Here is a 25,301-nt window from a genome sequence, read left to right as displayed (position 1 = left end):
TTCTATACCTTAGTTAGAAGTTTTTATTTTTCTCTTTTCATAATAAACAACCATTATGCTAACTTCAATAGCATTTCACATCTTTCAGTAAAATAGAAGAGACTTTGAAAGTTAAACTTCATTTAGACACAAATCGGTTTTTAAAATAGCAACTTCACAGCAATTATTATGGTATTTGTTTATAATAAATATATTTAAATTTTTTTAGCAACAGTTTACAGAGGCCTCTGCAGACTTGTCATTGCTGCTTTGGGCAAGTGGGAATGTGGAGGAATTGACAATCTAGCAGTGTTTAGAAAGAAAGGTATTGTCAATATCAGCTTCTTTTAACCTTTTGAATAGTTCTGCTAGTAAATAATTCTCCATATCTAGTCTAATCTTTCATATTACAGTCATTTTCATGTTATTCTGCCATGAGTAATAAGCAGCTGATTAATATAGTCTGTGAAAGAACTCTTTTTATACAAAGGTAATTCTCTACTAATTATTCTTACCACAAAAATGCACTCTTTGTACACATGAAATTAGTAACTGTATTTTCAACATGGTGAACCATTTGAAAAAAGAAAATAGTGCCTACATATTGTCTCACTACCTTTTCACCTTCTGTCCTCCTCCCCGTCAGTCACTGGATTAGTGTTTACTCTAGCAGTTACATTTGTGTAATAAGTAATTCAGTGCCTCATATATCTTTCTGCCTTAGTTTCACTTTTTATTTTGGAACAGTCTCATTCTCTTTTCCCAAGCTGGAGTGCAGTGGTGTGATCTCAGCTCACTGCAACCTCCACTTCCCAGGTTCAAGTGATTCTTGTGCTCAGCCTCCGAGTTGCTGGGACTACAGGCATATGCCACCATGCCTAGCTAATTTTTGTATTTTTAGTAGAGACAGGATTTCACCATGTTGGCCAGTTGGTCTCAAACTCGTGGCCTAAGCGATCTGCCTGTCTCAGCCTCCCAAAGTGCTGGGAGTGTCGCTGAATTCAAAGGGTGGGAAAGTGGAAGGACATAATTTACAATTAAAATTGGAAGGACATAGTTTACAATGTTAAAAAGCTGAATTCTCCCCTTGGTTCTGATACTATACAGACCCTCGAAGGCCATGTTAAGAGCCAGTAAAAGGAAAACAAGATAAGGATGTGCACACTCATCACTCCTATTCAATGTAGTACTTAAAATCTATTGCAGTAACATAAGGGGATAAAAGGCACAGAGCTTGGAAATGAAAAAAAAAAAAAAAAACCTTTATATTTGCATTTAACATTATTGTCTACAAAGTCCTAAGAAATCTACAGGAACTTACAAGAACTAGTGAATTTAGCAAGATCACACAATACAAGATCAACACACAAAAATTAAATTATGTTTCTATATAATACCATTTACAAAAATAAAATGCAATACTAATTATAAATCTAACAAAACATCTACAGGACCTTGTTGATGAAGAGTTAGACTCTAAAATATTTGAAGAGATTTATTTTGAGCCAAATATGAGTGACTAATGGCCTGTGACACAGCCCTCAAAAGATTCTGAGAACATGTGCCCAAGGTAATTGGGTCACACTTGGCTTTATACATTTTAGAGCGACATAAGGCCTCAGTCAGTATATGTAAGATGTACATTGGTTCAGTCCAGGAGGGTGGGACAACTGGAAGTGGGGGCTTCCACGTCAGACAAATCCAAAGATTTTCTGATTGGCAATTGGTTATTATCAATAGAAGGGGATGTCTGGTATACAATCAGGGGTTGTGGAGACCAAGGTTTTATCATGCAGATGAATCCTCCAGGTAGCAAGCTTCAGAGAGAAAATAGATTGTAAATGTTTAAAGAGTTCAAAACATGCCACTTATATGGATTGGAAGACTATATTAACTAAGTTCTCCAAGTTTATGGGTTTAATACAATTCCTATAAAAATTCCTATGAAAAATGCCTGTAAAAATCCCAGAAGGATTCTTTGTTGAACGATTCTGATTCTAAAGAACCAAAATGAATCTGATTCTAAAATACATGGAAGAACAAAGGAACTAGGATATCTTAAGCAATTTGAAAACAATGTAGTTGGAGAAATCACACTACCAGATACTACACATAAGTACAGTAATCGGGACTGTGATATTGGTACTGATTGTGTGGTTTCTGGTAGTGATAGACATACAGATCAGTGATAGACACAGAATATAGATATAGAAATAGACTTACACAAGTATGAAAACCTAATTTTTGACAAAGGTACATGAGCAATAGATGAATTATGTTGGAAAAATTGAACTTTGAACAAATAGTGTTGGAACAATTGAACAGTTGTAGCCAAGAAGGAAAAACTTCAACCTAATCCTTCTACCTTATAAAAACTTTTATGCCCCAGACATGGGGGCTCGTGCGTCTGATCTCAGCTAGTTTGCAGACTGAGATGTGAGGACAGCTTGTGGCCAAGAGTTTGAAAGTAGGGTAGGCAACATAGTGAGAACTTGTCTCTAAAATTTTTAAAAATTATCTGAACATGGTATCACATGCTTTTTGTCCCAGCTACTTGGGAGGCTGAGGCAGAAGGATCACTTGAGACCAGGAGTTTGAGGCTGCAGTGAACTATCATCACACCATTCCCCTCCAGCTTAGGCAAGAGAGCAAAACAGTGTCTCTAAAACAAAAATTAACTCAAAATGGATCATAGTTCTTACTGTAACATCTAAAACTAAAACTTAGAAGCAAACAGGAAATCTTGAGCAAGGGTTAGGCCAACTGACATTAAAATTCCTTTAAAAAGTTGAATTTTGTAAAAACTAAAAAATAAAAATTCTTTAGAAGACACTGTTAAAGATGAAAGGGCAAGCCATCAACCAAAAATACTTGCAAACACATATTCAACAGAAATCTTATGTTCAGAATATATAAAGAACTGGCAAAATTTATTAGGAAAAAATAATCCAATTAGAAAATGGGCAAAAGACTTAACAGATACTTCATCAAAGAAGCTGTACAGATAATAAATAAGCACATGATGTTCAGCATCATTGTCTGTTAATAGGGAAGTGCAAATTAAAACTCTTGACAAGATACCACTGAACACCTATTAGAATAGCTGGTAATACCATATGCTGATGATTATGGAGAGCCACTTCCATACATTTGTGGTGGAAATGTAAAATGTTCAGCTACCCTGGAAATCAGTTTTTCATAAATTGTTATATTACAACTACCATGCACCTTTCACTTGGAGCATTTATCACCTTAATTATATTTTCAGGTGATTATCTGTCTCCCCCCTCAGAAGATTTTTAAATTCCATGAGAGCAGAGACCCTATATGTTTTTGTCCATGTTTACCTTCTTAGCTTCTAGCATGATGCTTGCATATGCAATGTATTTGAATGAATTAAAAATACTATGCACATTTAGGTATAGTTTATTTAACAAAACTTAATTCCAGAAGTAGCTTAATTCCACTTCTTCACTTAGTTCCCTAGTAAAAGAAACTCCAATCAGAAAGTCACTTCAAAAATCTAATCTGCGTATCATGAACAATGCAGTAATACTGTTAAGAGGATCATATATGTAACACATAAAGAATAGGAAAAAACAATTCGTAGAAATTTGACTACTTTGAGAAATGTAAACTGGAGCCATTCTTAGCCCCTAATTTTTCCCAACTGAAGATTAGGTGAATGCCAAGAGAGGTTAATGGATTATAGAAAGGTCTAGTTAGTGATTCTCAAAGTCTGGACACTTGGAAACTTGTTAGAAATGAAAACTGTTGAGTGCCACCCCATATCTACTGAATGAGAAACTTGAGTGGGATCCAATTTGTGTTTTAACAAGCCTATCAGGTGTTTCTGGGGCCCACTAAAATTTGAGAACCATTGGTGTCGTCTAGACTGTTAAACAAAATCAGTGATTCAAAGAAGAAAATGATTTCCTGAAGATCTGCATGTTACTTTGCTGCTTCTGTTGTGATTTTGTAGGGCATTTTTAAGTTAGCCCCTTTTCTGATTTATATGTTTTCCCCTGCTTTTCTATTCTATTTTTTGGGAGGAGGGGCAACAGTATTATCCCTAGATGCCAGAAGAACTGTGTCACACGTTTGTTTTGCATGTTGAATGGAGTATCTTTCTCTTAATAATTTTAGAATTAGTGCACAGAATTATACTATTATTTTCTTTCTCAGAAGCCAAGCTGAATTCATTTGATTTATATTGACTGCTTTCAACAGCTTTTTAAAAACCTTGTAATTCTTAAGAGAAGGGAGTGAAGACGGCCATGGATCTTTTTTTTTTTTTTTTTTTTTTTTTTTGTGATGGAATCTAGCTGTGTCACCCAGGCTGGAGTACAAATGGCATGATCTTGGCTCACTGCCAACCTCTGTCTCCCAGGTTCAAGCGATTCTCCTGCCTCAGCCTCCCAAGTAGCTGGGATTACTGGCACCCACCACCACAACCAGCGAATTTTTCTATTTTTAGTAGAGACCAGGTTTCATCATGTTGGTCAGGCTGGTCTTGAACTCTTGACCTCAAGTGATCCACCCACCTCAGCCTCCCAAAGCACTGGTATTACAGTTAGGAGCCACTGCGCCCTGCCAGGCCTGTGGTCTTTAGAAAGAGAAATTATTTCTAAATCTATATACATATGTTCGTATATGTATATCCCCCTTTATGTATATATGCATATTTGCATTTATTTTAGAACCCAATTGTAATAACCACAGTGGATATCCGAAGTGTGAACTTTGTATCATAGTGAGCATAGAAGACAAGAATAATATAGACTTTTATACAAATTGTTTTTTAACATAAAAGACCTGATTAATAATTAGATGTGGACACCAAAAACAATTAGAAGCATATTGCTATAAACCACTTGCAGCCACAAATAAGTGAATTCCAATAGGGTCATTACGTCTTTACTACTCCATATAAAAATATGGAAACATTATAAGTATATACAATTTATATTCAGATATTTAGATCTCTGAAAAATGTTTCTAGCTCGACAAACTGCTGTCACCAACGTTATACTTGGAGACATTAATCTTGCAAATAAGTCTGGGGAAACATCTACCTGCTGTAGACCAAGTAAATGGTGAGTATTTCCAAACAGACCGAATGGATTCGTGACTGAAGAAATCTGAGTTCATGTCTACTAATTTGAGAGGTAAAATACTAAGAATTTCCTTTAATTATGAATTCAGTGCCCTTTTAGGCAACGTAACTATTACATGAAAACGTGGGTAAGAATTACGTAAAAATTTGTTTTTATCATCTTTTGAAAACCCTAGGTTAAAATGTGTGCTATCAACATCATATCTGAAATGAAATTGAAGGTCTCCAGAGTGGTAATGATAGGCAGTGATTTCAAGAGTTGGGCTCAAATGACAGCTGATTTTGGATTTAGTTTCATTATACTGATCTACCTGTCATACTTAGTACGCCAGAGAGCATAGGAGACAACACAGCCCCATTGGCTGGTAATTTTCTAGTGGCCCACCTACTCTGACTAAAACCAAACTGCACAGATGAATATGTCTATAGTTCTTATGAGAGGAATAAAAGTTGGGTAGTTGCAAATGAAAGCATTGGGAAAGACTGTATAAGAATGTCTTACTAAAACGAACTTCAAATAGCACCACTGATACGATAATTTAAGAAAAGTAATAGCAGTTGGGATATAGATATGCTGCCAAACAAATGGTTGCCTCTTAAGTGGTACCCAGGAGTCAGAGCTGTACTAAGAAACAGACCCCATGGTATCAGCTGGCTCTGGGGAGAGTAATCTGATGGTCACCTGGCAGATTTAATGTTGCTATCTTTTTATGTATGCAGAAGTGTTCTCAAATATTAAGGGCAATGAAATATGTATATTTGGAAAGGACTTCAATACCTACACAAATTCAGTCTTCCAAATATTAGAGAAGGAATTTCTGAAAATGTAAATGTTAAAGATGTAAAAATAGTTTAAAACAATATTGTTCTAATTTGGGGATGCATACTGTTAAATATTTCATTGTTTTACTTCATTATTCTCTAAATAATAAACGTTTCCCACAAGGAAATATTTACTAGTCTGAAAAGACTTATAATGAAGTATTTTGTGGCTTAAATTATAGCATGATTTTGTTTAATGGCTTTGAATTTGTACTTAATTTTTTCTTTTCAATTTTTTGTTGTTGTTGTTGTTGCTCAGGCTGGAGTGCAGTGGCATGATCTTGGCTCACTGATACCTCCACCTCCCCGGTTCAAGCACTTCTCCCACCTCAGCCTTCCAAGTAGTAGCTAGGATTACAGGCGTGTGCTATCACACCTGGCTAATTTTTATATTTTTAGTAGAGACAAGATTTTACCATGTTGGCCAGGCTGGTCTCAAACTCTTGATCTCAGGTAGTCCAGCTACTTCAGCCTACCAAAGTGCTAGGATTACAGGCATGAGTCACCACACCCAGCCATGAATTGGTACTTAATTTTTTCTATTAACAAATCTCAAATGTCAGTGGATAAGTTTTCAATTCATACTTTTAACAGTTATTGATTAGAAATAAAAAAGCTTGATTTTTCAAGTGGATGATTTTTCTCCTACAAGCTTGTAGAAGTACGCCACCTAGAGTTTTAAATTTTTTTTAATTATAAAAACTGCAGGCTGTTTTTTTTTTTTTTAACTGAAGGCTGTTTTTTTTTTTTTTTTTGGTTTATTTTAAACTAAAAGTAGGCATATTTTAATCAAAATCAAGCCAAATACTATAATTGTAGAATTTTATCATAAATGTATTCTTGATTTTTATATATGACTTTCTTGAAATTGCTATATAGGCGATAGAATATTTTTATCAGTAGTTCCAGATTAAACAATTCATATAATATGCCCACATTAGATAGATAATAAGTCATGTTCAGTAATTATAATTCATAAAGTCTGATTCAATAATATTAGGACTAATTTTAATGGACCAATCTGTACCAATTAGAATATATAAATACTTGAAAGATATTATAAATAGTGCAGTGTGTGTATGTGTATGTATATATATACAATCACAGTGTATATTTACCTTGTTGTGTAATTGATTTTAAAAGTTTAATTGCAGATGGCATAGCCATTGAGTAAGCTTTAGTACTACAGATCCGAACATACCAGTAACTAATGTTTTTCAAATGCTAATAAATTGTGGGCGAAAATAACTTTTTATTTGGCTTCTTATGGTTTTCAGGTAGACATACATGCTTATTTCTTGGGGAATAATTTAGAAAGACCTGGTTTTAAAATGTATCCATAGACCTAAATATCTTTATTGAGAAGATAATGCATAAGATGTTGAGGCCTATAGGCTTCTTCAATTAGTCAATGTCAAAAAGCATTGACATGTAGTAGTGATTATGATGTAGAAAGACTTCATTTAAAAAAATAGTAAAACTTGGTTTGGAATTAAAACCAAGGCTATTTGCAGAAGTAAACAGCCTTTCTCTTATTTCTGCTTTAAAATATCCTGTTCTCTTCTGGATTTTGTATCTGTTGATCTGCTTGAAATTTTTACTTTTAGGTGTTCAGACTTTAGAACAATTATAGGCAAATGTTGTTTCTTGCAAGATGGCCCACAAGGAATACTGCTTTGATTTAGCATCCTGAATTAATAATTTATAAAACCTAGAAGAAAAATTCCTGTGCACTAGGGGAAGTTGTCTTCAATTTCCTTTCCCCTATAATATCTAGCATATATTGAGCCCAAAGTGAATGCTTATGAATATTTGTTGATTCCATATTTTGTCTCCAAGCCAGCTAATGGTGAGGAGTGTCATTCAGTTGCTAAACTTTAACACTCAAATTAGGTTATCAAGACTATGAATTTGGTTAGTAAACTTGAAAAGCTGTTTGTGGTTTTGTTTTTTAATTGAATGTGGTGAGTTTTACTTAAGGCTCAGCAGGAACTCTGTGATAGCACTTATCTATTGCAGCAGTTCAGAATGAAAGGAAATTTCAATCCACTAAGAATATGAACCAGACAGAAAAATTACCCATTGGGTAACAGTAAATGTCGGTGTAAAAGAAAAAAAAACGCATTTTTCAGTTATAAGGGATGCATACATTTTATTTATAATATAGCCTCAAGATTATGCTGCCTAGAATGTCTTCTAGTTGCTATGGGGATTTCTGTTATCCATCAATGTAGGGTTTCCTACTTGGCAGAATTATGTATTTATGATGGCATCCGTCGTTTCTGGTTGTTGGATTTGCAGTGGAACTTGTGTTTTGGCCAGCTGAAGAGAGAGGGGAAAGAAAGCAAATTAAACTTGACTTCTTGGCAACGAAGCAGTAGCTTCTTGTTACTTGCATCATTATATTCCAAGAACACCAAATGCAACTGCATTTGTGTGCCATGCTTACCCTACTACATATAACTGACTACATTTGCAATATAATAAAATTTTATAATAATAAACCCAAAACTTAAAAGGAGTGTTATGCTTTGTCAGTTTACCTGGCATTTTTCAAGTGGATTTTTAATATGGGAAATTAAACTATGTGAAATGATGTTTTGTTTGTTTTGTTTTTGGTCAAGGAAAAACTATCATTTACACCATTGTGTAAACTTTTATTAGAACAAGTGAAAATCTAAATTAACTAAGAATTGTTTCCTTTCAACTTTTATGAGAAACAGAATAAAAAGTAAACTCATAAGTATCTGGTATTTCTTCTTAAAATTTTTTTCAGCATATGTTTTAGATTTAGTTGTAGTGCACATTTAGCTCAAGCCATTCTTCTGAATTCATCTGCGTCTACCACATTGACCTCTAATGGTGGATGATGTTCATAAAGATTATCTTCAGTCATCCTAAGAAGTGCCTTTTAATATTAAGGACATAGAAGCATCTTCTTTTTTTGAGACAGAGTCTCACTCTGTCACCCTGCTTAGGGTGCAGTGGCACAATCTTGGCTCACTGCAACCTCCACCTCCCTGGTTCAAGCTATTCTCCTGCCTCAGCCCCCTGAGTAGCTGGGACTACAGGCATGAGCCACTACACCCAGCTTATTTTTTGTATTTTTAGTAGAGATGGGGTTTCACCATGTTGTTAGCCAGGATGGTCTCTATCTCCGGACCTTCTGATTCACCCACCTAGGCCTCCCAAAGTGCTGGTATTACAGGTGTGAGCCACCACACCTGGCAGAAACACTTTCTTAGTATTGGTTCTTAATATGAGGAATGAACTTCCAAATGCTCACATATTAAATTATATTCACCATAATTTGTAGATTTGCAGATTATAATTTCTTGTAATTTGTATATTTTTATCTTTTGAACAACGGCAGTTTCAGAGGCAAAATTTAGTTAAATATCTACTAACTTAATGTGGAATATTTTATATGCTCTAACTATGGCACACAATTATATTCCCTGGTCTCTGGAAGCTTATAAAATGAGTATACCAGTAGTCCTGGTATGTACAAAACAGAAGGCTGCATAGAGACAAAAATCTAATACTTAGATCTTGCCTTCAAGAAGCTTATAATTTAGTTTGTAGAAAATACGTAAGAATGAAAATTATTTCAGTATAATAATTCGGAAAATTATTTCAGTATTGCAGTAGATCAGTGTAAAAGTGATTTTTTTTTTTTTTTTTTTACGATGGGGGCTTACTCTGTCAGCCAGGCTGGAGTGCAATGGCACAATCTCAGCTTACTGCAACCTTTCCTCCCGGTCTCATGCGATCCTCCATCTCAGCCTCCTGAGTAGCTGGGACTGCAGGTGCACACCACCACCTTCAGTTAATTTTTGTATTTTCGTTTTTGTAGAAACGGAATTTTGCCATTTCACCCAGGCTGGAAGAGTGACTTTTAATTACCTACTGAATTAATATGTTTGTGATGTATATCTTCAGATGAGGATTCCACTAAAGATTGGAGGATTCTGTAAAGACAAGAAAGGGGAGAGGCTTGGTCTTGATATTGAAAGTTGGATATTATGTATGTATGTATTGAGACAGGGTCTCGCTGTGTCACCCAGGCGGGAGTGCAATGGCTTGATCCCAGCTCAGTGCAACCTCCACTTCCTGTATCCAAGTGATTTTTCTGTCTCAGCCTCCCAAGTAGCTAGAACTTCAGGCACATGTCACCACGTTGGGCTAATTTTCTGTATAGTAGAAGCAGGCTCTCACCATGTTGCCCTGGCTGATCTTGAATTCCTTAGCTCAGACAATCTGCCTGTCTTGGGGGGAGTGCTAGGATTACAGGCGTGAGCCACTGCTCCTGGCCAAAAGTCAGATAGTTTTAAGTCAGATAATTTTAGAGTGTTGGCATTCTCAGTAGAGGGAGCAACTTCTGCATCAATCTTAAAGATGGGAAAAGAATATTAGAGGCACAGTGAATAGATTTTTCTTACTTGGATGGGGAATTTTAAAAAGCAAGTAGACAGACGAGTGGTAGGTATTACTATATTAGAACAAATATTTAGCACTTTACAATTTATAAGATATTTCTCATTTAATCCAAATGAGAATGTAATTCTCATTTAATCCAAATAAGTGTGATGCAGTATTTGTATTACTCCTATGTAAAAAATAAATATAGCACTGAAGCAATTGGGAATTATTATAAAATATAAATGAGCAAAACATAAATTTAACCTTTCATAATCTAAAGAGAAAAATATAACAAAAATTAGGGTTGGGCAGAGGGTGGGAACAGGGATGAATGTGATAATTTAATATTTTATTACAAAGAGACTGATTAAAGTTAAAACACATGGTTTCAAAAGTGACATCAAAGATTCTTAACATTTGTTTTTCTTAGCCTTAGAAAGATGCTTTATTTAGCAACCATATCTTCTGTGGAGGTGGAACTTTATCTGAATTTCAATATTGTTTTCCATATTTTTAAATTTTATTTTTACAATAATTTTGATTATTCAATTTTTCCTAAATTATATCTACCCATCTAAGAGTTCCTTTTACAAACTATGTATTTGTAAAGATGTTTAATAAAAGTTGGCAATGGTTATATTTGGGTGATGGGATATTTGTAGATTTTTAGATATTTTTTCTTGGCACTTTTTAGTGTACTTTGTAAACTCTGCATCATTTTTTCCTAAAACAATAAAGGCATTATTCTTTTTTTTTTTAAATTTTTTATTGCATTTTAGGTTTGGGGGTACATGTGCAGAACATGCAAGACAGTTGCATAGGTACACACATGGCAGTGTGTTTTGCTTCCTTTCTCCCCTTCACCCACATTTGGCATTTCTCCCCAGGCTATCCCTCCCCACCTCCCCCTCCCGCTGGCCCTCCCCTTTTCCCCCCAATAGACCCCAGTGTTTAGTACTCCCCTCCCTGTGTCCATGTGTTATCATTTTTCATCACCCGCCTATGAGTGAGAATATGCAGTGTTTCATTTTCTGTTCTTGTGTCAGTTTGCTGAGAATGATGTTCTCCAGATTCATCCATGTCCCTATGATAGGCATTATTCTTAAAATAAGAATTTCATCAACTGATGTTTTGAGGAATACACTTTGGGGACCCCTGATATTGATCATTATTTTCCAACCTTTTTGGATGAACTCTTTCACAATAATACATGACCTTGCCAAATAAAAATTATTTTCCAATTTTTATATGACATGTAATAAAGTGATTTAGCAAAAAAGTTTTTAGAATTACACATGAGAGAAGGTTGCTGCTTATTAGTATATCTTCACAAATAACACATAGTAGATAGTGGCTTTTACTCACAGTTATAATTAAGTCATATTGGGTATTGTCACTGTAGTTTATCTTATTAATACTATTTTTTGGGGAAACAGGAAATATTGATATACTCTTAAAGAATCATAATTGGGCAAATTAAACTAATGGGTCTGAGGAAGATCATTTTGAGGCAAATTTGCACATTTATCCTGTTTCTACCCCTCATTATCATATATTTCAACATTTTCTTGTATTATCACTCTTTAATCATTGACTGATTATGGATATAAATTATTCTTAAGGGACCAGAAATAGATTATTTAAAATGAAGTAATGATGAATACCATTGTCATGACCAGCAGTGCTCTGTTGAGTCTGTCAGTGACTGCACCTGGAGCACCTTCCTTTGATTTCTGATAATTACTGTTATTTTCACTGTGCTTGCTCTCTTGGGCTCTCCAAATGCTCCATTTAAGATGGATATTTTAAAAATAATTTTTATTTACATTAAAAAAATAATGAAGATGCTATTATTATAACATGATCCCTTAGGAAAACTTTGTGAGCCCTTAAGGATTACTATTTGGAAAATGCCTAAATAGGAGCTGATGAAAGCATCAACTTCCATGTAATTCTTAGGAAAAGAGGGAATGTAGAGAGAGAAGAGCAGGTTAAGGGGCTGAAGTATCAGTCTTCTTATCTCAGCACTTTGGGAGGCCAAGGCAGGTGGATCACCTGAGGTTAGGAGTTTTGAGACCAGCCTGGCCAACATGGTGAAACCTCATCTCTATTAAAAATACAAAAATTAATTTGACATGGTGGTGGACGCCTGTAATCTCAGCTACTTGGGAGGCTGAGGCAGAAGATTTGCTTGAACCCAAAAGGCAGAGGTTGCAGTGAGCCAAGATTACACCACTGCACTCCAGCCTGGGCAACAGAGCAAGACTACATCTCAGAAAAAAAAAAGAAAAAATGTTGGAAGCAGAAAAAAAAGCATGGTAAAGGAACGAGATCTAAAGAAATATAATAACTGTGAGCTCTGCATTAGTTGTGGCAGGGAGACCAAGCAAAAAGAGATTTCAGAGAAGATCATTGGAATTGGCAGAGGCTTTGAAGGGCAAGGTCTAGCATACAGAAGAGGTAAAGCCACATTGTGAGAAGGTAAGTAAATGTGTTTTATCTCTTTTGCACTGTCCTGGTGTATTACTTTTTTCTTATATTGCTTAGCAGAGTTTTGCCCATAGCAGGCATCAGACTGTAGTCTTGGTAGTGCATGACTGATGTTGATGACAGATCAAAAAGGACTTGAAATGATCAGTTTAAGGTTTTGATGGGTATTGAAGATCCCAAGGATGATGGTAATCTGGGGGAGTGCTCCACAGAAGGAAAGATGATTTGGAGATGTTAGTAACTGAAGACAGCATGGATGTTAAATGAGGAAAAATAAAGTTAGATAGAAAAATAAATCATTTGGATCTGCCTCAGGAGTCTGAGAAGAATATTATTCCTCCTTCCTCTCCCTTACTCTGGCTCTTCCTATTGTAGCTATGTGAGTGATGCCATTGAAAAACACAATTTTGATTAAATGGGGTTAAAGAAATATTGGTCTACCTTAAATTGGTGGCATCTTATTCATCTTAAGAATTTATTGTATAAAATGTGCTTATTCTGGGATTTTTTTCAACAGATGAAGAAAAGGTCTTTTAGTGTAATTTAGTACACATTTATGAATCTCAAAAGATTAACAGAAATGGGCAAAGTATATGAACACATAATCCACAGAAGAAGATATCCAGCAAGATGCAGTTCAATAAATATTTTTTAAAATAAAAATTAGCCTGTGGCAAGAACTGAAATGGAGAAACAGAATAACAGCCTTGTATGTTACACTATAGAGCTTGGACTTTATTCCATAGATGAGGGAAGTCTGCATAAGTGCTGTCTACATTATCTTACTAGCATTGTATGTAGTTGATGTACTTAAAACAGACTTGAGCTGGTAGAGAAAGTAGGTAGGCAGACTTGTCCAAGTGAGAAAAAAAAAAAATGAAACTATGGTGAAGATAAAAGAAAAGGAACAGACTTAAGAAATACTAAAACTTAAAAGTACTAAGACTTGATGATGAACTAGATGTGTTACAGATAAGAGATGGCATGGAGTCCAGTAAAAATGCATTTTTCTGACTCATGTGACTGCCTCAGTGACATAATGCTTGATAGAAAATAAACATGGGATAGCACATGGATTTATTACAAGTTTTTGAAATTGAGCTTGAAAAGCTACTTTAAAAAATAAATTTTAGGTCAGGTGTGGTGGCTCATGCCTGTAATCCCAGCACTTTGTGAGGCCAAGATGGGAGGATCACTTGAGCCCAGGAGTTTGAGAGCAGCCTGGGCAACATAGTGAGACCTCCATCTCTACAAAAATATAAAAAATGAGCCAGATCTGATGGCACTCACTTGTAGTCATAGCTACTCAAGAAGCTGAGATAGGAGGATTACTTGACTTTGGAGGTTGAGGCTACAGTGAACTATGATCATGCCACAGGGTCTCTTTCTGTCACTCAGGCTGGAGTGCAGGGGCGCAGTAATGGCTCACTGCAGCCTCATCCTCCTAGGCTCAAGGGTTCCTCCCACTTCAGCCTCCTAAGTAGTACAGCGCCACCATGCCTGGCTTTTGTGTTTGTCTGTGTGTGGATGTGGAGTTTTGCCATGTTGCCCAGAATAGTCTTGGTCTCAACCCCTGAGCTCAAGTGGTTCTTCTACCTTGGCCTCCCACAGTGCTGGGATTACAGGTATGAGCCACTGTGCTTGATCAAAAACAAACAAATAATCAAAATGTATTTGCTTTTCAAATTGGTGCTACATGGAGTTAAGAAATTTTGTATTAGTCAATTAGTTGTATGTGGAATACCATCCATCCTCCAAACAACAATCACAAATAATTTGAAATTTGGATACAATTTTTAAAAAATAGCTCAAGAGACTAAATGTTGATTATTTATCTACAGTAAAAATAGACATGGAAAAATATTTTCCTCAAATGTGACTTAAAAACAGTTATTGTAAGGCTCTAGCCATTATATTCAGATCCAGTTGGAGTCTAAGAAAAATACATATTTGTATTTTACTTAGAGAACTTAGAAGGGGTACAGATCCCATTGAACATTTCCATTTTGTATTAGTAAACGGTTTTAAATTTAAAGATTCTAATAAAGAAGCTCATTTCAGTTATGTAAATGTTATCCTATGTAAAACATTCTAACCTTCAGTTTTTGTGGCATATGGAAATGCTCTTTCAGAAAGCTATGTAAAACGTTTTGAAAAATCAATTTAATAACATGAAAATGTATGCCAAAAAATGATTGATGTCTTCTACTTTGACATTGCCACTTACTCAGATTTGATAGAAAAATAATTGACAGAAATTCTGTTTTCATTCAAATTTAATTTCACTTAGAATACTCTCAAATAGATTACACTGAATAAAAAATAGGAAAAAATACCAATGGCTTATCTGTAAATGGTATTGTATTACAAGCTTAATAAACAGTTTTATTTCATTTTAGGTTTTGACACAATACTTAATATGGCTCAAAGTAAATTATTGAATTCTGGTAACTAGGAAATGAATAAGATTATTAGCATTGCAGCAAAGCTCTGAAACAAAATATCATTTGGAAAATAGAAAGCTGGTTATATGCTGGGGTAGGGAAAACATTAGAATACTTTGTTCAATCAGAGCCTTGCTTTTGAAAATGAATAAAAGCAGTCAACATATTACTACATAAAATCTTATACTTATGAGACCTCCATTTTTAGGGAACAAATGATAACATAAGATCTGTATTTTTATAGAGTGGGAGTAGGATCTAGTGCCCCCTTTTTATTTTAAGTATGGATATGTCTTCTCTTAATACTTTAATCTAGGACTGATTGTTTTTGCATTAAAATTCAGGTAGACTAAAGGAACAAATTACATCTAAGGGAATCTGGAACAGACAAATGTCTTTTAGGACCTGAGTTACATATTATATGTTCAAAAATACTTGTCTTCCACTTTTACATAAACCCAGAGCCTCATGTCTTCCTTTTATAAGCAGCAGGGCAGAAAGCTTTTGTAAGTTAGAGCTTCCGAGTAAACAAAGTAAAGTAAAACACTCAAATTATGCACAACTCATTGTCTCATATGAAAAAATAAAATATATTGTTTTGTAACAAATTATAGTGCCTATAAAAATATTCTGTACCACAAAGCATTACATTTTTAAAAATGTTAATTTCCAAGAACAAAGATAGTATTAGGAAAGGAATTCTAAAATTCTTTTCCTACTAAAATTCCTTAGGTTCCTAAATTCTTTGAACCTGAGATATGAGGTAAAATCTGATTTGTACCTATGGTGAAAGATGACCTCCTTAGCTTACCAGTGTTTTAAGTGTTACTGATCATTTCCTCTTCCTAAATCACTAAGTTAATCTTCGATTAGCTATGGTGTTTACTGAATTCTTAGCATTATTCAGCTTCCCTTTAATCAAGTGGAGATTTACTACAAATCCAGTTTTTTCTTTGACATGAGTCAGTAACTAGTTCTTGCATCTGTTAAGCTAAAAGTCCTGTTTTGCCATTTGCTTGCCTGGCAGTTTAGTACTGAGTATGATTTAGTTAGAAGGGTGTTTAATGTTAGGGATGATTTGTATTGCATGAAATAAGATAGCTGGTGAAAGCCAACCCAGGCCACACATATTTAAGACTGAAGTGCTGAAGCTGCATGGTGCGTGTAGTTGTTTTGGAAGTTGCCAAGAAGGAGTCACACAGCCTCTGTGCCCCAGACTGGGTGTGGTCTAAAATGGCCTGAGGTTTCCAAATCTCCTGGCTTTTTTCCTCTTTGGATAATACCAAAACAATTTTCTTCTTTATTGAAGCATCTGGCTAGCTCTACATCTTATTTTTCTTATGATTAACTCAGGGAGAAAAATTTATTCGGGGGAAGAAAGCTAAAACCCAATCCAAAGTTTTTGCAGAAGATAAAGCTTAGTGGTACTGGAATGCCCAAGTCTGTGTTTGTGTAGCTCTAAGGTGAGCAAAATAATAGTATCTTATTGTGTTCAGAAAGTAGAAAAATTTGAGTATTGCAAATCCATCAATCTGTCTAATGTTTTTAGTAGAGGCTGAGTTCTTTCTTCAATTGCATTGCTACTTCATTTCTTTTAACACCTGTGAATTTACTAGCTTGTATCATTCTAACTTTACTTTGAATGTAGTATATAAGTAATAATAAGTTTTCCTTTATACAGTCTGAGCTACTGAACAAAAGTTTATTCTTCTACTTCTTAGGCAGTTGATTAGAGCTGTTAGCTCATGTTTCTGTCGATTGAATTAAAAACAGTTATTCCCTAATTTCACACTACTATTTATCTCACAATAGGAGTGAAGAGACCTATTTATTAACTAGCTGGATTTTTAAAGTAATTCTTTGCTCTATATCTGGGAAAATCATCCCACGTAACTGTGTGTGAAAAATAAAGCTTCTCCGTACCCATGTTGATAGAGTTATTATCATACTCTAGGTGAATTGCTGCTGTTTTGCTTGTCATGAAGAACCACATAATATTTCTCTTCTCAAGTGGCAGGTGTCTGCTTACGTTTTTCTCTTTCCAATTTTAATTCCCTCCTAGATGCTTGTGTCTCCTAATCTTTAACCTTGGCTTAATTATAGGAGTTAAAAATATATTGACTAAACTTAGTTCCTTTAGTGGAATAACAGTCATCAGAAATTCACACATCCCTTTGGACATACATAGGTGTATTTACTGATAAACATCAGTAATTATCATTGAACTGATGCAACTGCTTTCAAATAAATAAGACATTTTATGATAACTATATTGCAGAACCCCAGTTTTCAAAATTGCTTATGTGCAGTGTTGTTCTTTTTAATCCCAAACCAGCCTTCTATCAACATTGAGCATCTGAATAAACACTGACACAGGAAATAAAGAAAGGCATTGTATACTGCAGAGATTCCTGAAAGTTCTTTTTTTCCACACTAGATATAGCAACACTGAGTTTAGTAGATATTTTTTGCTGTATTTTTTACTGTTATTTTTTCCCAGAAACCTGAAACAATACTCCTGTAGACATGGAAAGTCAGATGAGCCATGTAGGCCTAGTTTAGCTATATATATTTAATGAAATAAGTTTTTTTTTTTCATTGTAGGAAAGAAACATAGTAGAGAACTCGAGATTTCATCAGAGACCCATAAGCAGTAGAACAGTGTTAAAACAGAAGGTATTGTAATATATGAGAAGAAAGAAAATTGAGCTGACCAGTAAAGAAAGATGGATGTCGGGATGTATATGAGATTAGGTACCCAAAGTTACCCTTTTAAGCAGATTTTAAAAAATAAAACACTTACATATTTTTAAAAGCATTTATGAGTTGGCAAAAAAATAAAATCCAGGTCTAAAAAGAAAATAGAAACCATAAAAGATTAAATGTCATATATACTTTTTGTTCTGAGAACTTCTGCTGAATCCTGACATACTGGGTTTCCATTTTGACAGCTTCTTGGGACATGAAAAATACCAATGAAAGCTCAGGGGCCATCCATGGTAGGGAGCCTACACAAAGCTGAGGATGTGTAAGTGTGAAACAAAGAAGGAAACACCAGGAAAATTTACCTGTATTAACAATAATGCTAGGTAAGGCCGGGTGCAGTGGCTCATGTCTGTAATTCCAGCACTTTGGGAGGCTGAGGTGGGAAGATCACTTGAACCCAGGGATGTGAGACCAGCCTGGGCAATATGTTGAAACCTCACTTCTACAAAAAATACAAAAATTAGCTGGGCATGGTGGTGTGCACCTGTAGTTCCAGCTACTGCGAGGCCTGCTGAGGCAGGGGAATGGCTTGAGCCAGGGAGGTCAAGGCTGCAGTGAGCTGTGATTGCACCACTGCACTCCAGCCTGGGTGACAGAGAGCCTGTCTCTAAATAAATAAAAATGAAAAAATAACAGTAATGCTAAATATGTGGCAGAAAAAAGTAAAAACTTCCTTGAAAATGTGTAAGCACAAGTTGGCCCTCAATAGATCTGAAAAAAACCTTAAGAAGAGGATTTAGCCTAGAATGTTCCTGGCTAATTGTGCACCCAGGAGACTGGCAGAAACAAGTAAAAATCAGGAATTTAGTTTCCATCTAGGCCTCAACTGCATTCTACAGATATAATTCCAAGAAACATGAGCATTTGCAGTAAAAAATCAAAGAACACCCAAGGATGTCATAAGTAAAAAAGCAATAGACCCAAAAACCATAAACATTGGGATTATCAGGTAAAATATACAACCATATTTAATATAATTAAAGAAATAAAAGAGAACCTTGAAAACACAGGTAACATGGATTTTTAAAATTATAACTAGAACTTATAGAAACTATTAATTTTATAATTAAAATTCAAAACTCTATGAGAAGTTTACCCAGAAGACTAGATATGGCAGAAGAAAGAATGGGTAAAGTAATTTATGAAGAAAATGTAAAACAGTTCAGAGAAACAAATGAAGACTATGATACAGAAGTTAATAGTTGTGGAGAATGGAGGGAGAAGGTCTAAAATACTTTGTTAGCGTTCTGAAAGGAAACTATAGAACCAATGGACAAGAGAGAATAGAATTCAAAAAGAACCCCCTAAATTGTTGAAAAACATTAGTCCTCAGATCAGGAAAGCTAAATAATAGCTGAGTGTGGTGACATGCACTTGTAGTTCTAGCTATTTGGGAATCTGAGGCAGGAGGATTCCTGGAGCTTGGGAGTTCAAGGTTTCAGTGAGCTATGGTTGTACCACTGCACTCCAGCCTGGGTGACAGAACAAGACCCTGTCTCCAAGAAAACAAAAAAAGCCAAATAAATTCTAAAATTAAGATTAAGAACTTCCCTTCATAAAAAATCACCATAAAGTGAAAACCAGTGGAGATGATACTTGCAATATACATAACAAACAAGGGATTAGTATCTCTCTAGAATATATATGTATGTATATTATAATGTATATATGTACATAAGATATATAATTATATATAAAATGCAATATATATAACTTGTAATATATACTATCAAGGGATTAGTGTCTCCGCAGCAAATATATGTATTCATATATGTATATATGCACATAAAATAAATATACATAAAATACAAATGTTATATAATTATATATAAATTTTTTCTTATGAATTAAAATAGAGAAATGGGCAAAGTCAACTTATTTCAAGCTGGACTTCTTCCAGAGAGCAGCTCTACCTACTAACTCGGGTGAAAAAACCTCCAACTTATCTTAAACTTCTTTCTAAATTCTCTTAAACATCTTCCTTTGCATACCTATAGCCAATTAATCTCCAAGTTTTGGTGGTTCTATATCTGAAATGTTTTCTAAATTATCCCCTTCTAGTTCCACTGACACTAGATTGGTTCGAATCTTCAGGATACATATTCCCTTTAGCCTAGGGAAATACAGTTCCAGTTGATTTTCCTCTCCTTCCTTCGTTATTTATTCTTTTTTACAGTGCCAACAGGAAGTTTGTTTTTTGTTTTTTGTTTGTTTGTTTAACACAGTTAGAACAAGCTTGTCATTCTTCCATTAAAAAATTCACTGCAGTCTATAAATTATGACTTTTGATTTTTTTCAAATTATGCATACACATAGCTTAAAGAGTCACTGCCACTACTATTACTACTGCTATAATCATTTGCGTTCTCATCATGAATTTCCTTAAGGGTTTCCAGTGACTTCTAATCAAAAGAAAGAGCTGGATAAAGATTTTCACTGTCCAATTTAAAATCTCTCACAAGAATTCCTTTGTCTGTTTTTCTTGACCTATTATTTGAAGGGCTTGGGATGCCTTTCCTTGTCTTCTCTAAATATTCTGCCTCTGGGACAACTTAAGTCCTATGTAATTAGTTTTGATAATAGTTTATATCAAAGCATATACCTATATGACTTAATTTATTACATACTTGGCTTTATTTAACTATTTCATATTTATTATTATTATCTCTTCAATGGCTTCACAGGCCTATAAAATGCCATCTGAAGTAACTTCTTTCAGAATTTTCTTTCTGAATATTTTAATAATGTCAGCCATCATGGGTTAACCCAGTACCATGAGCTATAAATACTTAAATAACATATTAATTGGCCTAAATTTTAGGTGAATACATAAAGGAAGGAAGAAACTCAATCTTCCAATAATACATACAGTTTTTGGAAACATATAGTCTTGATTCTTAAATGCGCCGTGGCTGATCATGCTTTTTCTACTGTTTCCTTCTTCCTTCCTTAAGATGTTTTCTCCAAGAAGTCTTTTTCAAAATTTCACTTTATGGTGGTTTGGGAAATAATAAATTAAAGCAGGTTGACCTGGGGATGGCAGGGGAAAAAAAAAAAAAATCTCCTTAGCAGAGTTGGAGTCCCAAATCAACAACATTTAATTAGGTTGTTTTTAACACTAATATAACCTTACATGCGGGATTTCTGGTGGATCATTTGGCATTTTCATTTCCTTCAGAAGGCATTTAAAGTTGTCAGATTAAAGATGTTTCTATTACTGTAGACTTCTTGGAAATCTCAAGTGAAAAAGTACCATCATTGCATAGGGAGTAAAACTAAATCTCTCCTTTTCCTAGTTTAGTTAAATTTTTTTGTTGTTGTTTTAACTTCAGATATAGTTGGGAAAGTATGTGATCATTTTAAAATTAGCAAACCCTGGTGTGTATTTTAAAATTTGAAACATTTGTTTTAAAAATGGATTTAAAAGTTTTGCAAATTAATGTATCAACACAGTTTTCAGTATTAAAAAAGACATTTTTAAACTGTTAACTGTACACATATTTGAGATAAAAAAGAGATTCTGCTAAAATTTGGAATTTCAGTTGATGAATGAAAGCATCAGAAGACACTCTGGAATAAAATTCTGTCCAGAGGCTGTGGTTACAACTGCCTATTTTTTAATCTTTATTGAGATATAATTCATTTACAAAAAACTGCACATATTTGATGTACAAAATTTAATGGGTTTGGAGAAAATGCATATACCCATGAAATCATCATTACACTCAAAGTAGTTATACCCATCGCCTCCAAAAGTTTCCCTATGCTTTTTGTTTGTTTGTTTTTGTAGTATGCATGCTTAACCTGTGATCTACCCTTTTAACAAAACTATTTTTTTAATTGTATTTTAGGTTTTGGGATACATGTGAAGAACATGCAAGATTGTTGCATAGGTACACACATGGCAATGTGATTTGCTGCCTTCCTCCACATCACCTATATCTGGCATTTCTCCCCATACTATCTCTCCCCAACTCCCCACTCCTCACTGTCCCTCCCCTATTTACCCCCAACAGACCCCAGTGTATGATGCTCCCCTCCCTGTGTCCATGTTTTCTCATTGTTCAACTCCCATCTATGAGTGAGAACATTCAGTGTTTGATTTTCTGTTCTTGTGTCAGTTTGCTGAGAATGATGGTTTCTGGGTTCATCCATGTCCCTACAAAGGACAGGAACTCATTGTTTTTGATGGCTGCACAATATTCCATGGTGTATATTTAACAAAACTTTTATGTGCACAACAGAGTATTGTTAGTCGTGGGCACTATGTTGTAGAACACATCTCTATAACTTATTCATCTTGCATAACTGAAACTTTATACCCATTGACAACTCCCAATTTCCCCCTTACCCTATCTTCTGTCAACTACCATTCTTCTATTCTCTTTCTTGGAGATTGATTATTTTAGAAACCTATGTAAGTGGAATCATATAGTATTTGTCCTTCTGTGACTGACTTCTTTCACTTATCAGTGTCCTCAAAGTCATCTATCTTTGTTGTTTCTGGCAGATTTCCTTCTTTTTAAAGGCTGAATAGTATTCCATTGTATGAATTAAATATATACCACAATTTCTTTTTTTAATTGTTTTTTTAAAAATGCTTTAAGTTCAGCATTACATGTGCAGGTTTGTTACATAGGTAAGCTTGTGTCATGGGGGTTTGTTTACAGATTATTTCATCACCTAGGTGTTAAGCCTAGTACACATTTGTTATTTTTCTTGACCCTCTCCCTCTTCCCAGCCTCCACCCTTTGATAAGCCTCAGCATGTTTCATTCTCCTCTATGTGTCCATATGTTCTCATCAGTTAGCTCCACTTATAAGTGAGAATACATATTTTATATGCCATATTTTCTTTATCCATTCATCTATCAATGTACATTTAGGTCATTTTCATATGTATGCTATTATGAATAATGGTTCAGTGAAGATAATCTGTCTGAAATCCTAACTTCATTTTTTTATGTATATACCCAGAAATGGAAATTTCTGGATTGTATAGCAGTTTAATTTTTAATTTTTCAAGTGCTTCTATATTGTTTTCCATAGTAACTACACTTTTATATTCCCACCAACAGTGTGAAAAGGTTTTGATTTTTCCCTGATGATTAGTGATGTTGAGCACACCTATTGGTAATTTGTATGTCTTCTTTAAAGAAATGGTTATTCAAGTCCTTTGCCATGTTGTTAATCAGAGTTGTTAATTGAAGTCCTTTGCCATGTTGATTTTAAATTTGATTTGTTCATGTTAGTTCCTCATATATTTTGGATATTAACTCCCTTTTAGAAATATGATTTCCAAATATTTTCTTCATTCCATAGGGGGCCCTTTTATTCTTATGCTTTCTTTGCTGCACAGAAGCTTTTTCATTTGATGTAGTCCCCTTGTCTATTTTTCTTTTTGTTGCCTGCACTTTAGGCATCATATCCAAGATGTCATTTCCAAGACCAATGTCAAGATGATTCTCCCTTATGTTTTCTTCTAGGAGTTTTACAATTTTAGGTCTTATATTTGAGCCTTTAAATCCATTTTGAGTTTATTCATATGTGTGGTGTACATTGGGGGTTCAATTTCATTCTTTTGCATGTACATATTCAGTTTTCTCAACACCACTTGTTGAAGAAGTTATTCTTTCCTTATTGTGTATTCTTGGCACCCTTGTTAAAGATCAGTTGACCATCTACGTGTAAGTTTATTTCATTACTCTCAATTATGTCCCACTGGTCTATACACCTGTCTTTATGCCAGTACCATGCTGCTTTAATTATTATAGCTTGGTAATATATTTTGAAATCAAAACTTGTGATGCCTTCAACTTTGTTCTGCTTTTTCAAGACTGGTTATTAAGGGCTTTTTTTGAGGGGAAAAGGCCTTTGGAATTTTGATTGGGATAGCATTGAATTTGTAGATCATTTAGGGGTAGTATAGACATTTCAACAACATAAAAACTTCCAATTCATGAATGTGGGATATGTTTCCATTTATTTGTGTCTTTAATTTATTTCATCAGTGTTTTTTGGTTTTCGGTATGTAAGTCTTTTACCTCCTTGATTAGGTTTAATTCCTAAGTAATTTATTCTTTTTAATACTACTATAAATGGGATTTTTTTTCTTAAATTTCTTTTCACATAGTTTGTTGTTAGTGTATAAGAATCCAACTAGGGCCAGGTGCACATTTGTAATCCCAATACTTTGGGAGGCCAAGCTGAGAGGATCACTTGAGCCTAGGAGATCAAAACCATTGCGGCCAACATAGGGAGACCTTGTCTCAACAAAAAATTTAAAACCTACCCAGGCACAGTGGCACATGCTTGTGGTTTCAGCTACTTGGGAGGCTGAGGTGGGAGGATCACTTGAACCTAGAGGTCAAGTCTGCAGTGAGCCATCATCATGCCACTAAACTCCAGCCTGGGTGACAGAGTGAGACCCTGTATTAAAAAAAAAGCAACTAATTTTTACATGTTATATTTTTTTAACCATTAATGACTATATATCACCTGTACTCCTACCCAACCCCCCATATGATTTTGAAGCAAGTCTCAGATATTGTATATAATTTTGCCCATACATTTTTGATCTCTGTATCTAAAAATATTTAAATATTAGCACATCTGAGAAAAAGTAATGTCTTCATGGTATTACCAAACACCCAGTCAGTGTTTAAATATCTCATTGGTCTCATAAGTTTGGTTAATTGTTTACAGTTTATTTGGATCCAGTAAGTTCCATACATGGCAATTGGTTGATGCTGTCTCTTAGTCCTTTTTAATAATTAGATTTCTATTCCATCTTTTATTTTATTTTTTTTTCTTTTTTTTTGAAAGAAAAAAGAAAGGAAGAAAAAGAGAAAAGAAGAAAGAAAAAAGAATGAAAGAGAGAAACAAAACGGAAGAGAAAGAGGGAGAGAGAACGGGAATCTTGCTCTATTACCCAGGCTGGAATGCAGTATAAAAATGGGTATTAAAAACCTCTTTTATGCCAATAAATGTGCTTAACAGTAGAGACAGGAAGGAAGAAGGGAGGAAAATAATAAACAAGCAGCCAACCAATATTTCATTTAAACTTGTGAAATGCTATGCAATAGCTGAGGAGTGATTTATTTCCGATTTTATGATCACTTTTAGAATAGGTGTGATGCGATACTGAGATAAATGTATGTTTTATGGAATTGGGGTGGAGAGTTCTGTAAATGTATATTAAGTTTACTTATTCCAGGTCTGAGTTCAAGTCCTGAATATCCTTGTTAATTTTCTGTCTCATTG

The 25,301-nt window shown here is 34.6% G+C and overlaps 1 protein-coding gene and 1 long non-coding RNA gene across 5 annotated transcripts in view; both read left to right on the top strand.

Annotated features, from left to right (window-relative positions):
* Positions 1–25,301, top strand: part of EMC2 (ER membrane protein complex subunit 2) — a 128,880-nt gene that overhangs the window by 63,539 nt on the left and 40,040 nt on the right. The gene's annotated exons all lie outside the window — the stretch shown is intronic.
* Positions 204–24,987, top strand: LOC144579776 (uncharacterized). Of its 2 annotated transcripts, none has more exons than XR_013528161.1 (3): positions 204–304; positions 4,982–5,075; positions 24,864–24,987. It is a non-coding gene; the product is annotated as an uncharacterized LOC144579776 (long non-coding RNA). The 2 variants fall into 2 exon arrangements; XR_013528160.1 differs by lacking the exon at positions 24,864–24,987 and adding an exon at positions 12,708–12,822.

Source organism: Callithrix jacchus, chromosome 16 (assembly GCF_049354715.1).
Source record: "Callithrix jacchus isolate 240 chromosome 16, calJac240_pri, whole genome shotgun sequence".
Classification (NCBI taxonomy): domain Eukaryota; kingdom Metazoa; phylum Chordata; class Mammalia; order Primates; family Cebidae; genus Callithrix; species Callithrix jacchus.
Note: the sequence above shows the minus strand (reverse complement) of the source record. Positions and strands in the feature narration are given on the sequence as shown.